Source organism: Pseudophryne corroboree, chromosome 7, assembly GCF_028390025.1.
Source record: "Pseudophryne corroboree isolate aPseCor3 chromosome 7, aPseCor3.hap2, whole genome shotgun sequence".
Lineage (NCBI taxonomy): Eukaryota > Metazoa > Chordata > Amphibia > Anura > Myobatrachidae > Pseudophryne > Pseudophryne corroboree.
In genome coordinates, this window is record NC_086450.1 from 27,648,594 (window position 1) to 27,663,929 (window position 15,336).

The 15,336-nt window shown below is 47.9% G+C and overlaps 1 protein-coding gene and 1 pseudogene across 2 annotated transcripts in view; both read right to left on the reverse strand.

The window, feature by feature from the left end:
• The window catches only part of CFAP221 (cilia and flagella associated protein 221), a 202,711-nt gene extending 189,229 nt beyond the window's left edge, over positions 1-13,482 (reverse strand). For both annotated transcript variants that reach the window (XM_063932818.1, XM_063932817.1), the window contains exon 1: positions 13,375-13,482. The gene's annotated coding sequence lies outside the window, so the exon portion shown is untranslated. The remainder of the gene's footprint in view (positions 1-13,374) is intronic.
• Positions 9,055-9,179, reverse strand: LOC134946959 (U8 small nucleolar RNA; annotated as a pseudogene).
• Positions 13,483-15,336: the final 1,854 nt, after the last annotated feature.

The window sequence follows — 15,336 nt, forward strand, 5'->3', positions numbered from 1 at the left end:
TGCAGTGTATATGGGTGTACTGTGTATAACATGCAGTGTATACGGGTGTACTGTGTATAACATGCAGTGTATATGGGTGTACTGTGTATAACATGCAGTGTATTTGGGTGTACTGTGTATAACATGCAGTGTATACGGTGTACTGTGTATAACATGCAGTGTATATGGGTGTACTGTGTATAACGCACAGTGTATATGGGTGTACTGTGTATAACCTGCAGTGTATACGGGTGTACTGTGTATAACACGCAGTGTATATTAGTGTACTGTGTATAACGCGCAGTGTATACGGGTGTACTGTGTATAACACGCAGTGTATATGGGTGTACTGTGTATAACATGCAGTGTATACGGGTGTACTGTGTATAACATGCAGTGTATATGGGTGTACTGTGTATAACGCACAGTGTATATGGGTGTACTGTGTATAACGCACAGTGTATATGGGTGTACTGTGTATAACCTGCAGTGTATACGGGTGTACTGTGTATAACACGCAGTGTATATTAGTGTACTGTGTATAACGCGCAGTGTATACGGGTGTACTGTGTATAACACGCAGTGTATATGGGTGTACTGTGTATAACATGCAGTGTATACGGGTGTACTGTGTATAACATGCAGTGTATATGGGTGTACTGTGTATAACGCACAGTGTATATGGGTGTACTGTGTATTACACGCAGTGTATATGGGTGCACTGTGTATAACCTGCAGTGTATATGGGTGTACTGTGTATAACACGCAGTGTATATGGGTGTACTGTGTATAACGCGCTCAGTGTATATGGGTGTACTGTGTATAACATGCAGTGTATATGGGTGTACTGTGTATAACATGCAGTGTATATGAGTGTACTGTGTATAATGCGCAGTGTATATGAGTGTACTGTGTATAACACGCAGTGTATACGGGTGTACTGTGTATAACACGCAGTGTATATGGGTGTACTGTGTATAACGCTCAGTGTATACAGGTGTACTGTGTATAACATGCAGTGTATATGAGTGTACTGTGTATAACATGCAGTGTATACGGGTGTACTGTATAACGCGCAGTGTATACAGGTGTACTGTGTATAACGCACAGTGTATATAGGTGTACTGTGTATAACGCGCAGTGTATACAGGTGTACTGTGTATAACGAGCAATGTTTATGAGTTTACTGTGTATAATGCATAGTGTATATGAGTGTACTGTGTATAAAGGGGGTAATTCCAAGTTGATCGCAGCAGGATTTTTGTTAGCAATTGGGCAAAACCATGTGCACTGCAGGGGAGGCAGATATAACATGTGCAGAGAGAGTTAGATTTGGGTGGGGTGTGTTCAATCTGCAATCTAATTTGCAGTGTAAAAATAAAGCAGCCAGTATTTACCCTGCACAGAAACAAAATAACCCACCCAAATATAACTCTCTCTGCACATGTTATATCTGCCACACCTGCAGTGCACATGGTTTTGCCCAACTGCTAAAATAAATCCTGCTGCGATCAACTTGGAATTACCCCCAACATGCAGTGTATACGGTTGTACTGTCTATAACATGCAGTGTATACGGGTGTAATGTGTATAACGCACAGTGTATATGGGTGTGCTGTGTATAACACACAGTGTATACGGATGTACTGTGTATAACGCGCAGTGTATATGGGTGTACTGTGTATATATAACATGCAGTGTATACAGGTGTACGGTGTATAGCGAGCAATGTATATGAGTGTACTGTGTATAACATGCAGTATATACGGATGTACTGTCTATAACATGCAGTGTATACAGGTGTACTGTGTATAACGCGCAGTGTATACGGGTGTACTGTGTATAACGCGCAGTGTATACGGGTGTACTGTGTATAACGCGCAGTGTATACGGTTGTACTGTCTATAACATGCAGTGTATATGGGTGTACTGTGTATAACGCGCAGTGTATACGGGTGTACTGTGTATAACACGCAGTGTATATGGGTGTACTGTGTATAACATGCAGTGTATACGGGTGTACTGTGTATAACATGCAGTGTATATGGGTGTACTGTGTATAACGCACAGTGTATATGGGTGTACTGTGTATAACGCACAGTGTATATGGGTGTACTGTGTATAACCTGCAGTGTATACGGGTGTACTGTGTATAACACGCAGTGTATATTAGTGTACTGTGTATAACGCGCAGTGTATACGGGTGTACTGTGTATAACACGCAGTGTATATGGGTGTACTGTGTATAACATGCAGTGTATACGGGTGTACTGTGTATAACATGCAGTGTATATGGGTGTACTGTGTATAACGCACAGTGTATATGGGTGTACTGTGTATTACACGCAGTGTATATGGGTGCACTGTGTATAACCTGCAGTGTATATGGGTGTACTGTGTATAACACGCAGTGTATATGGGTGTACTGTGTATAACGCGCTCAGTGTATATGGGTGTACTGTGTATAACATGCAGTGTATATGGGTGTACTGTGTATAACATGCAGTGTATATGAGTGTACTGTGTATAATGCGCAGTGTATATGAGTGTACTGTGTATAACACGCAGTGTATACGGGTGTACTGTGTATAACACGCAGTGTATATGGGTGTACTGTGTATAACGCTCAGTGTATACAGGTGTACTGTGTATAACATGCAGTGTATATGAGTGTACTGTGTATAACATGCAGTGTATACGGGTGTACTGTATAACGCGCAGTGTATACAGGTGTACTGTGTATAACGCACAGTGTATATAGGTGTACTGTGTATAACGCGCAGTGTATACAGGTGTACTGTGTATAACGAGCAATGTTTATGAGTTTACTGTGTATAATGCATAGTGTATATGAGTGTACTGTGTATAAAGGGGGTAATTCCAAGTTGATCGCAGCAGGATTTTTGTTAGCAATTGGGCAAAACCATGTGCACTGCAGGGGAGGCAGATATAACATGTGCAGAGAGAGTTAGATTTGGGTGGGGTGTGTTCAATCTGCAATCTAATTTGCAGTGTAAAAATAAAGCAGCCAGTATTTACCCTGCACAGAAACAAAATAACCCACCCAAATATAACTCTCTCTGCACATGTTATATCTGCCACACCTGCAGTGCACATGGTTTTGCCCAACTGCTAAAATAAATCCTGCTGCGATCAACTTGGAATTACCCCCAACATGCAGTGTATACGGTTGTACTGTCTATAACATGCAGTGTATACGGGTGTAATGTGTATAACGCACAGTGTATATGGGTGTGCTGTGTATAACACACAGTGTATACGGATGTACTGTGTATAACGCTCAGTGTATATGGGTGTACTGTGTATATATAACATGCAGTGTATACAGGTGTACGGTGTATAGCGAGCAATGTATATGAGTGTACTGTGTATAACATGCAGTATATACGGATGTACTGTCTATAACATGCAGTGTATACAGGTGTACTGTGTATAACGCGCAGTGTATACGGGTGTACTGTGTATAACGCGCAGTGTATACGGGTGTACTGTGTATAACGCGCAGTGTATACGGTTGTACTGTCTATAACATGCAGTGTATATGGGTGTACTGTGTATAACGCGCAGTGTATACAGGTGTACTGTGTATAACAAGCAATGTATATGGGTGTACGGTGTATAAAGCGCATTGTATACGGGTGTATGTGTATATAGCGCAGTGTATATGGGTGTACTGTGTATAACGCGCAGTGTATATGGGTGTACTGTGTATAACGCGCAGTGTATATGGGTGTACTGTGTATAACGCGCAGTGTATATGGGTGTATGTGTATAACGCGCAGTGTATACGAATGTACTGTGTATAACGCGCAGTGTATATGGGTGAACTGTGTATAATGTGCAGTGTATATGGGTGTACTGTGTATTACGCGCAGTGTATATGAATGTACTGTGTATAACGCGCTGTGTATACAGGTGTACTGTGTATAATGCGCAGTGTATATGGGTGTATGCTATGCCCCGCACTCCTGGTGCCGGTGGGTGCGGAGTTCATTGTATGTTAATTTTGCTCTTGACAGGTGGCCTACAGGTCCCAGCATGCCTGCCCCAGCATGCTGGCTCTTGGAGAACCACAAGTGCCAGCATGCTCGGACAAAAAGGGCCCGCTGGCACCTGTAGTCCACCTGTAAAGAAAATATTAAACTAAAACACCACACCATCTTAAAAAAAAAGTTTTATTAGTCAGGGTCTTCACCTGGGGCGGTGGCCTTTAAGCTCTTTTGCATGGCCACCACCTTCCCAGGGCTTCCGGCGTCTTCACCTGGGGGACCGCCGCCTCCCCAGGGCTTCCGGCGTCTTCCTCCGGCGTCTTCACCTAGAAGGCGGCAACCTTTAAGCTCTTTTGCATGGCTGCCTCCTTCCAAGGGCTTCCGGCATCTTCACCTGGGGGGCAGCGGCCTTTAAGCTCTTTTGCATGGTCACCTCCTTCCCAGGGCTTCCGGCTTCTTGACCTGGGGGGCCGCCGCCTCCCCAGGCCTTCCGGCGTCTTCACCTGGGGGGCGGCGGCCTTTAAGCTCTTTTGCATGGCCACCACCTTCCCAGGGCTTCCGGCGTCTTCACCTGGTGGGCGGCGGCTGTTAAGCTCTTTCGCATAGCCACCGCCCATCCAGGACTTCCACGGCGTCTTCTTTCTTCAGGAGCTCTTCACTGCTCCTCCTCCGCTGTCGGACAGACGCCGCTGCCTCGCACTGACTTGTATAAGTCAGACAGAGGGGGCAGGGCGATGACGCAGCGAGCCGTGATTGGCTCGCTGTGGCCATCTTGAATTTCAAAAATGACGCTGAGGTGCCATTTTTGAAACTGGTACCGCTCCGCTGCTAAATCAGGATTTTGGTACTTACCGATAAATCCCTTTCTCCGATTCCACAGGGGCCACTGGAGCGTAGTTACAATGGGGAATTAGTAGGCAGTAATTGGGAGCTGGCACTTTAAAAATTCTCACACTGTGGCTAGCTCCTCCCCTACTATCTCCCCTCCAAGCCAGTCTACGTAAAACTGTGCCCGAGGAGAGCTGGAATAAACAGCCGTAAGGTAGAGGAGGTTAATGAAGCCCTGTAAACCAGGATAACACAGACCAAACCTGGAACAGAACCTAACAAACAACCGGCTAGCCCGAACTCAACAAGCAGTCATATGGTGATCTGCAAACCGTTAAGCAAAAAACAAGGAGGAACAGCGCTGGGCGGGCGTCCAGTGGCCCCTGTGGAATCGGAGAAAGGGATTTATCGGTAAGTACCAAAATCCTGATTTCTCCTTCATCCACTAGGGGCCACTGGAGCGTAGTTACAATGGGGACGTCCCAGAGCTCCCAGAACGGGTGGGAGAGCGCTGAGAGTCCTGTAAAACCGCTCGGCCAACTGTGATGCAGAGGCCGCAAAAGTGTCAAACTTGTAGAATTTGACAAAACGAATGGCGGTCCGCCCGACATAAAGTATTCATGGAGACCCCACGGGCAGCTGCCCACGAAGGTCCCACAACGCGCGTAAAGTGCGCTGAAATGGAAAACGGAGGCTCCTGAGCAACCGCCAAGAAGACTGTCTGATGGTCAGATGTATCCAACAGCCCAGCATATGCTGGGACCCCGGCTATTTAGTACGGGAGCATCGTACAGAACAAAGAAGAAAAGCCCTTCGTCGAATAGCCTAAGACCGCTGTAGAGAGAGTCGGCGAGCCCTGACAATAGTCAAAGAGGACCGAAAAACACTAGTGTCAGATTTATATGAAAAACGGACATCCCCTTTGGAAGAAACGACCGCTGAGGCCGAAGCTCAGCCGGGGGAGTTGCCAATAGAGAACTCCCTGAAAGAGAGCCCGAACTTACGGCCGCCAGGCTAATCTCTTTTGGAAGAAAACCGAAAAAGGCAGAGACCTAAAATTCAGGTCACTGTGGTTTGAAGCGCAGCGGAGCAAAAACTCCCAGAGAAACCAAAGATGACGGCTGAATGGTAACTGAAAGAAGGGGAAAACCCCTTTTATCCTTTGTATGTCCCATACAGTTTTCCAAAAGTGGCAAAAGCGAGAAGAGGTAACAGACTTCTGAAATCGGGGCCCAGTAGGCCTAACCGAACTAGGGAACTCGTCCCTTCTGAGGTCTCGTGAACAGTCACACGGTTAAATGAAAACAGTGTAAAATTGAATAAAGAAAAGGGCCCTGTTGAAGTAGACAGTCCAGTCGAGGTAGGAGCCAAGGCTCCTCTACTGACAACAGGTGTAGCTGTATCTTCAAGTCATGCGTGGCCCAACCGGAGCCACCGAGAGGACTAGCACGCATATTTCCCTCCTGTGTTACCGAAAGAGAGGTAGAAATAGAAAAGGAGGCAGGATAGAATAACCAGAAAACTCCCAGGAGCCCTGAGGGCATCCTCGGCTACTGCCGCCAGAGCTCACGTTCGAGAGTAGGAAAGGGTTAAAGAGTCAGTCAGAACGCCCTGAGGTCGATCCGAAATCTCCGCCAACAGCGGACCAGTTGACAAAACTCCGGGGAATGTCCCCTCACCCGGGAGTCTGACCTGGCGGCTTGACCTGGAAAGAAGATTGTTGCCCCCCGCTCAGAGGGGAATGTAGGCGACCACTCATTGCGTCGCAGCTTGACTGAAGAAATAGAGTACCTGCTGCCGAGGAAGGAAAAATCCTCCGACGGACCGTGTTGAGAAATGTCTACGAGGAGCATAATTTTGGATCCGTGACGAACCAGAAGCTCCTGGATCCTCCGGATATTCAGAAGCCACCTAATGTACAAAGTGGGATAGTAGTAGTAGATTGTCCCATTAGGGGACCAACGTACTTCCTGCCCTTGGGAAAGATTTATTCTGTGATCTTCCTGAACCCTGTGTGAGTGGAAGAGAGACCGAATGGAAGTGGACTGACAGTGAAAATGAGTATCCTGTAATGCGAATCTGAGAAAAGCCCGTTGAGGAAACCCAACGGAAATCAGTAAACAGGCCTCCCTGCAGACACGGGACACGTAAAACTCCCTATCTTGTCCAAAACTAGCAATCACAGACTGAAAGGATTCTAAGGCCAGAATAGGCCTGGCCGAGCCCACAGGCTTCGGAACGTGAAAAGAAAACAAAGGCCTGAGAACTGTCCCGATTCAAATGATATCTGAAAAACAGGGATCAACCTCCTTTGCGGTTAGAAGCATATGGAGCGCCGACTGCAGTATGACTCTCTTGACTCCTGAGACGGTTGTACTCCAAAATTTAGTCTGTAACCGCCCAAGCCTTCTCAGTACTCTCCGTAGGACCCCGACATGCGCCTACCCTGGGACCCTCCAGGTGGTAGGAAGGTTTGACCTGTAGTAGGTGTATAGGATGACTTAAAGTCAGACTGGACCGAGGATGCTGAACCTCTGCTTCAGCTTTTTGCCCTGAGATCCCCTGGCGACGGAGATATCGCCCGTGTGGAGTCGAAAGCTTGAAAGGGCACGGAAAAATCTAAAGGAAAGACCGGTAAAGGTCTGTCTTGGAGCTGGGGCAGTAGTAGGAGAAAGCAAAGTGGACTTACCTCCAATGGTTCAAGAAATCCTGCAGAAAATTCCTTCCCCTGAACCATCTGCCCCGTAGGATTTCATGTTCACCTGTCACTGTCGCAGCCCCAGAGGTCGTCGGGTTAAGACAGCCCAAGCGAAGATGCAGGTTCCGAGTCTGCAGACGTGAAGACCTCCAAAGAACATAAAGCAGAATCGTGATTCTGACCCGTACCAAAGTATCAATTGATCCTGATGCGAAACATCCTGTAACCTAGAGGACAATTGTTCCACAACCTACCTGCTCCGGACAAGGTAGAACCGCGCTGCCGTATATGTGCGTTCGATGGATGCCTGAGCAAGGTTGCCTCAGGAAAAAACGGCAGCTTGTTGGACCGGCGATACATCGAGGGGTATACCCTGGAGAGGTACTGATACCATTTCCTGCCGTCTGCGGGGAAAGGATAGGAAAACAAACATTGTTTGATACCTGAAATTGTGTATTCGGGTGTCTACCGGAGCCTGCCCAGCTCATCCGATACTGGACCAGTCGCTGTCATTTCGTCATCGGCGTTGTACCCTGATGGACTTGACGTGTCCGCCTCCTTTACCTGCAGTATCAGACGAACTGCTGTATAATGCACCTGGATATTCTGAGACACTGGTTCAGACTCCACAGAAAACAGACATCATCAGTATTGTAACATGGAAGGTTAGCAAGGTTCCTTTAGAAACCTGGAGAGGTGAAATGACGTACAAGGTCTCTGGTTAAGAGTGACATTACCTGCATAATCTGAGCTGTTCAAACAGGAGTGTCCTGCAGGTGCGTGGAGGGTTAAGCAGATGGCTCCACCGCATACTTTACACCTAAGAGGGAATTCTTTGACTATCCCAGGTGAGACAAATGAAAGGAGAAAAGGTGGGTTAAATAAACACAGCCCTATGTAAGGTCTGCACTATAATGTGTGACCGACACGATTCAAATAAACTTTCTGGAGCAGCGGAGACCTGAGATTAGTGCTGAGCCACTCTGACTGCATAGTATATATTACACTCTCACCAGCACCACCTGTCTGAGCTGTGCATTAAACTCAGATAAATGGCCACTACACTATAACAGTGGCCGGGGAGCGGAGAGCGCTGAGCCCGCTGTACAGAGCGGGAGTTAGCTCCGCCCCCCGGTTATGGCGCCTTATTGAAAACCTATATCTAACGAAGCGGCAAGCGCCCTGTACCCTCCGCTGGACCTGCGAGTCACCGCCGGGGAGCGGGGAGCGTTGAGCCCGCTATACAGAGCTAGTAGAGCCCTGTATCTGCGAGCCGCCGCCGGGGAGTGTTGCGCTGTACAGAGCGCGAGTCGCCGCCGGGGAGCAGGGAGCGCTGAGCCCGCTCTACAGAGCGGGACTTAGCTCCGCCCCCTCCGTACAAGGCGCCAAATTTAAAAATTGCTTTGCGCTCCAGCGGGATCCCTGTGCCGGCTCTGTGAGTCGCGCTGAGCGGGGATCCATGCGGGGGGTGTGGGGAGCTGGGGGAGCGGAGGGGGGGGCCGCACCAATTTACAGACAATGCCCCATTATGATCATGGTATCAGAATGACACACACTCCGTTGTCAGTCAGGGTTGCAGGGGATCTGTATATCACATACTCAGCCTCCCCCATTCATCATGTCTGTTTCTCCATAAGGAGGAACAGGTAAGGATACAATGAAACACTCAGTACATTACAGCCCCAGAGAGCCCTTCTGGAGTGGGTTGTACAACAATAAACAGTGCATTGCTCTAAACACATAAATCCACCACAAATAAAGTACAGCTCACTCACCACTGCTGCTGTTCTTGGTGGATCGGCCCCGACACGCGCCGCACGCAGCGGTGTCCGGCCGCATATACTTACTGCTGCCCAGCTGCCGGAATCTTCTGCTGGATGGAGTGGTCCCGACACGCGCCGCACGCAGCGGTGTCCGCCAACTCAGGAGAGCTCAGTGTCTCCCTCAGCCGGGGCCCATCCCGAGCCGCACGCAGCTGCGATGGGACCCCGCCGGCAGCTCCCGCGGTGCAGACTGGTAGTGGCAGAGCTGCCAGTCCGTGCGTGTGTGTGAAGAAAAATAAAATAATACAGAAAAAAGAAAAAATTTCTTCAGCTAAACCCAAGTGAACCAGCTACCTCGGGCACTAACTAAGACTGGCTTGGAGGGGAGATAGTAGGGGAGGAGCTAGCCACAGTGTGAGAATTTTTAAAGTGCCAGCTCCCAATTACTGCCTATTTCCCCATTGTAACTACGCTCCAGTGGCCCCTAGTGGATGAAGGAGAAATTCTGCAGAATGGCAAGCAGGGATCTCGTATCCCTGCCTGCCACTAATACTATCACCTCCGCCGCGTTCTGCCACCCGCACCTCCGCCGCCCGCACCTCCGCCGCGCCCACACAGTGATGACAGTGGATCAAGTGACGGACTTGTGGAGCTAGAGACAGATTGTCAGAACTTTGGGGGTAATTCCAAGTTGATCGCAGCAGGAAATTTTTTAGCAGTTGGGCAAAACCATGTGCACTGCAGGGGGGGCAGATATAACATGTGCAGAGAGAGTTAGATTTGGGTGTGGTGAGTTCAATCTGCAATCTAAATTGCAGTGTAAAAATAAAGCAGACAGTATTTACCCTGCACAGAAGTAAAATAACCCACCCAAATCTAACTCTCTCTGCAAATGTTATATCTGCCCCCCCCCGCAGTGCACATGGTTTTGCACAACTGCTAAAAAATTTCCTGCTGCGATCAACTTGGAATTACCCCCTTTGTCTTGATCCCGGTGAAAGAACGAGCAGCACCCGTGATTCCTGATAAATAGACGGACGATCGGTTATGGGAGAGAGCGGTTCCGAGGCTCGACTGATATATGGAGGACGGAACTCACCATTTTAAACTGAGATGTATGTGAGCATTTGTTCTTAATAAATGGAATTGTAAACTTTTTATTCATACCTGCCCCCTCCACTCTTCTTTCGTTACATGTGCATTGGAATTAGTGGCTCTAATTCCTAAACGGAGGAAGCGGCAGCATACATCAAAAAGAACGGGACACAGGACACTATAAATCGACTAATACGTCAAAAGGAAAGTGTGTCTGATGCGCAGCATTTTATTGACATATATATATATATATATATATATATATATATATATATAGGGGCATATATCAGTGATGTGTGCAGTGGGCATGTATGTATAACTGGCTCTGGGGGCATATACTGTATGTATATCTAGCTTTGGGGTATATATGTATATCTGGCACTGGGGAAATATGTATAACTGGCACTGGGCGCATATATGTATATCTGGCTCTGGGGACATATGTATAGCTAGCTCTGGGGGCATATATGTATATCTGGCTCTGGGGGTATATATGTATAACTGGCACTAAGGGCATATATGTATAACTGGCACTGGGGGCATATATGTATATCTGGCTCTGGGGTCATATATGTATATCTGGCTCTGGGGTCATATATGTATATCTGGCTCTGGGGTCATATGTATATCTGGCTCTGGGGGCATATATGTATATCTGGCTCTGGGGTCATATGTATATCTGGCTCTGGGGGCATATGTATATCTGGCTCTGGGGGCATTTATGTATATCTGGCTCTGGGGGCATATGTATAACTGGCTCTGGGGGCATATATGTATATCTGGCACTGGGGTCATATATGTATATCTGGCTCTGGGGTCATATGTATATCTGGCTCTGGGGGCATATATGTATATCTGGCTCTGGGGTCATATATGTATATCTGGCACTGGGGTCATATATGTATATCTGGCACTGGGGTCATATATGTATATCTGGCTCTGGGGTCATATATGATTATGTATATCTGGCTCTGGGGGCATATGTATAACTGGCTCTGGGGGCATATGTATATCTGGCACTGGGGACACTCTACAGTGTATAGAATGGGCTCTGTCAGGCATAATGTGTGTAAGAGGCTCTACCAGACATAATGTATATAAGGGGCTTTGGGGGTAATTCAGACTGGATTGCTGCAGCGGCAGTGATCGCAGTCTGAATCCCTTTTGTGGAGTGCGCACGCACCCCGGTAGCCCAGTGAGATGCTGACAGCATCTCTGGGCTGCGATCACCTCTGCCTGATTGAGAGAAAGAGGTGGTTGCGGGGCAGGAGAGGGCGTGCCAACGGCGTAAGAACACCGCTGGCTGGGTGCGGTCCAGACAACGCAGGTGTGTCCGGTCCGTTGCGGGGGCGGGCCGCGGCGGCTGCGTTGGAAGGGAGATATTATCCAGGTGCAAAATCATCACTACTATGCGATGCTTTCACACCCGTGCGGGGGGGGGGGGGGGGGGGGGAGCCAGACATGCTGGGTGGACTGGACCTGTGCTGGACGTCCCCCCGCATGTCTGAGAAACTGATCGTAGATGTGCTAAATTTAGCACATCTACGATCAGATCTGAATTAGGCCCTTTACCGGGCCTATTGTAAGGGAGCTACCAGACATAATGTATATACAGGGTCACTCACTCACTGCTACTCCATAGAGTTTCGTACAGGTACTAGTGACCTGTCTAAGGTGGCCATAATTTAGGGGCGCCAAACTGAGATTTTATCTTGCCCCCCCCAACTGAAAAACGTTCTGACGCCCCTGGGTGTATGTGTATATGGGTGTACAGTGTATATGGGTGTACAGTGTATACAATGTATATGGGTGTACAGTGTATATGGGTGCATGTGTGTATATAGGTGTACAGTGTATATGGATGTATGTGTATATGGGTGTACAGTGTATACAGGTATACAATGTATATGGGTGTATGTGTGTATATAGGTGTACAGTGTATATGGATGGATGTGTATATGGGTGTACAGTGTATATGGATGTATGTGTATATGGGTGTACAGTGTATACAGGTATACAATGTATATGGGTGTACAGTGTATACGGGTATACAATGTATATGGGTGTACAGTGTATATGGGTGTATGTGTGTGTATATAGGTGTACAGTGTATATGGATGTATGTGTATATGGGTGTACAGTGTATACAGGTATACAATGTATATGGGTGTACAGTGTATATTGGTGTATGTGTGTATATAGGTGTACAGTGTATATGGATGTATGTGTATATGGGTGTACAGTGTACACAGGTATACAATGTATATGGGTGTACAGTGCATATGGGTGTACAGTGTATACGGGTATACAATGTATATGGGTGTACAGTGTATATGGGTGTACAGTGTATATGGGTGTATGTGTGTGTATATAGGTGTACAGTGTATATGGATGTATGTGTATATGAGTGTACAGTGTATACAGGTATAAATGTATATGGGTGTACAGTGTATACAGGTATACAATGTATATGGGTGTACAGTGTATACAGGTATACAATGTATATGGGTGTACAGTGTATACAGGTATACAATGTATATGGGTGTACAGTGTATACAGGTATACAATGTATATGGGTGTACAGTGTATACAGGTATACAATGTATATGGGTGTACAGTGTATACAGGTATACAATGTATATGGGTGTACAGTGTATACAGACCCTCCAACATGACCCGCCCCACTAGGTACAAAATGCTCTGTTTCTGGACTTCCCTCTTAATTTATGATTTCCATCACCTGTGTTGAACTAGTTAAATGATAAGAAAGCTGTTTCTTCACAGGTGATGGCAATAATAAATTAAGAGGGAAGTCCAGAAACAGAGCATTTTGTACCTAGTGGGGCGGGTCATGTTGGAGGGTATGTGTATACAATGTATATGGGTGTACAGTGTATATGGATGTATGTGTATATGGGTGTATGTGTATAACACACAGTGTGCATACGGGTGTCTTGCGTATACGGGTGTACAGTGTTTATAAAGCAAATATATAACATACTGGAGCTGCGGGTCACTATTCGGGTGACATTCTCCGGGTGTCTCCTCTCCCCTTCTCGGCGCCTATAAGGACGCGTTGCTATGGTGACAGCGGAAGTCGGACTGTACCTAGTGCGCGCTGGAGGAGGGAGTGCTGCTGCTGCTGGGAGAGACCATGTGAGAGGGGGAGCTGCGGGAGCACTTACCTCTGGCGGCAGCAGTTATAGTAAGGGGCTGTGCCCGGAGCTGTACCCAGCACACTTACATTGTAACACGTCAGTCACTAGCTGCACATCCTTTGTTCATGTGCCTCCTGACATCCCTGTAACCGCATCCTTGTGCCTCCTCTAATCACTGTGCCTCCCCTCACCCGTGTGCCCTCATCATTCTGCTTCCCTTCATCTATGTGCCCTCATCCATCTGCCTCCCCTCATCCCTGTCAGCTCATCCTCGTGTCTCCCCTCATCCCAGTGCCCCCATCCCTGTGCCTCCCCTCACCTGTGTTCCCTCATAATTGTGTCTCCCCTCATCCCAGTGCCCCCATCCTTGTGCCTCCCCCTCATCCCTGTGCCCCCCATCCTTTCTACCTATACCCTGATGACTTCTACCTGTGTCTTTATCCTACCTACCTGTGCCCTCATCCTTCCTACCTGTGTCTTTATCCTACCTACCTGTGCCCTCATCCTACCTACCTGTGTCTTTATCCTACCTACCTGTGCCCTCATCCTACCTACCTGTGTCTTTATCCTTCTTACCTACCTACCTGTGCCCTCATCCTTCTTACCGGTGTCTTTATCCTACCTACCTAACTACCTGTGCCCTCATCCTTCCTACCTGTGCCCTCATCCTTCCTACCTGTGCCCCCTCCTACCTACCTGTGCCCTCATCCTTCCTACCTGTGCCCCCTCCTACCTACCTGTGCCCTCATCCTTCCTACCTGTGTCTTTATCCTACCTACCTGTGCCCTCATCCTACCTACCTGTGTCTTTATCCTTCTTACCTACCTACCTGTGCCCTCATCCTTCTTACCGGTGTCTTTATCCTACCTACCTAACTACCTGTGCCCTCATCCTTCCTACCTGTGCCCTCATCCTTCCTACCTGTGCCCCCTCCTACCTACCTGTGCCCTCATCCTTCCTACCTGTGTCTTTATCCTACCTACCTAACTACCTGTGCCCTCATCCCTCCTACCTGTGTCTTTATCCTACCTACCTAACTACCTGTGCCCTCATCCTTCCTACCTGTGCCCTCATCCTTCCTACCTGTGCCCCCTCCTACCTACCTGTGCCCTCATCCTTCCTACCTGTGTCTTTATCCTACCTACCTAACTACCTGTGCCCTCATCCTTCTTACCGGTGTCTTTATCCTACCTACCTAACTACCTGTGCCCTCATCCTTCCTACCTGTGCCCTCATCCTTCCTACCTGTGCCCCCTCCTACCTACCTGTGTCCTTATCCCTCCTACCTGTGTCCTCATCCTTCTTACCGGTGTCTTTATCCTACCTACCTAACTACCTGTGCCCTCATCCTTCTTACCGGTGTCTTTATCCTACCTACCTAACTACCTGTGCCCTCATCCTACCTACCTGTGTCTTTATCCTACCTACCTAACTACCTGTGCCCTCATCCTTCTTACCGGTGTCTTTATCCTACCTACCTAACTACCTGTGCCCTCATCCTTCCTACCTGTGCCCTCATCCTTCCTACCTGTGCCCCCTCCTACCTACCTGTGTCCTTATCCCTCCTACCTGTGTCCTCATCCTTCTTACCGGTGTCTTTATCCTACCTACCTAACTACCTGTGCCCTCATCCTTCTTACCGGTGTCTTTATCCTACCTACCTAACTACCTGTGCCCTCATCCTACCTACCGGTGTCTTTATCCTACCTACCTAACTACCTGTGCCCTCATCCTTCTTACCGGTGTCTTTATCCTACCTACCTAACTACCTGTGCCCTCATCCTTCCTACCTGTGCCCCCTCCTA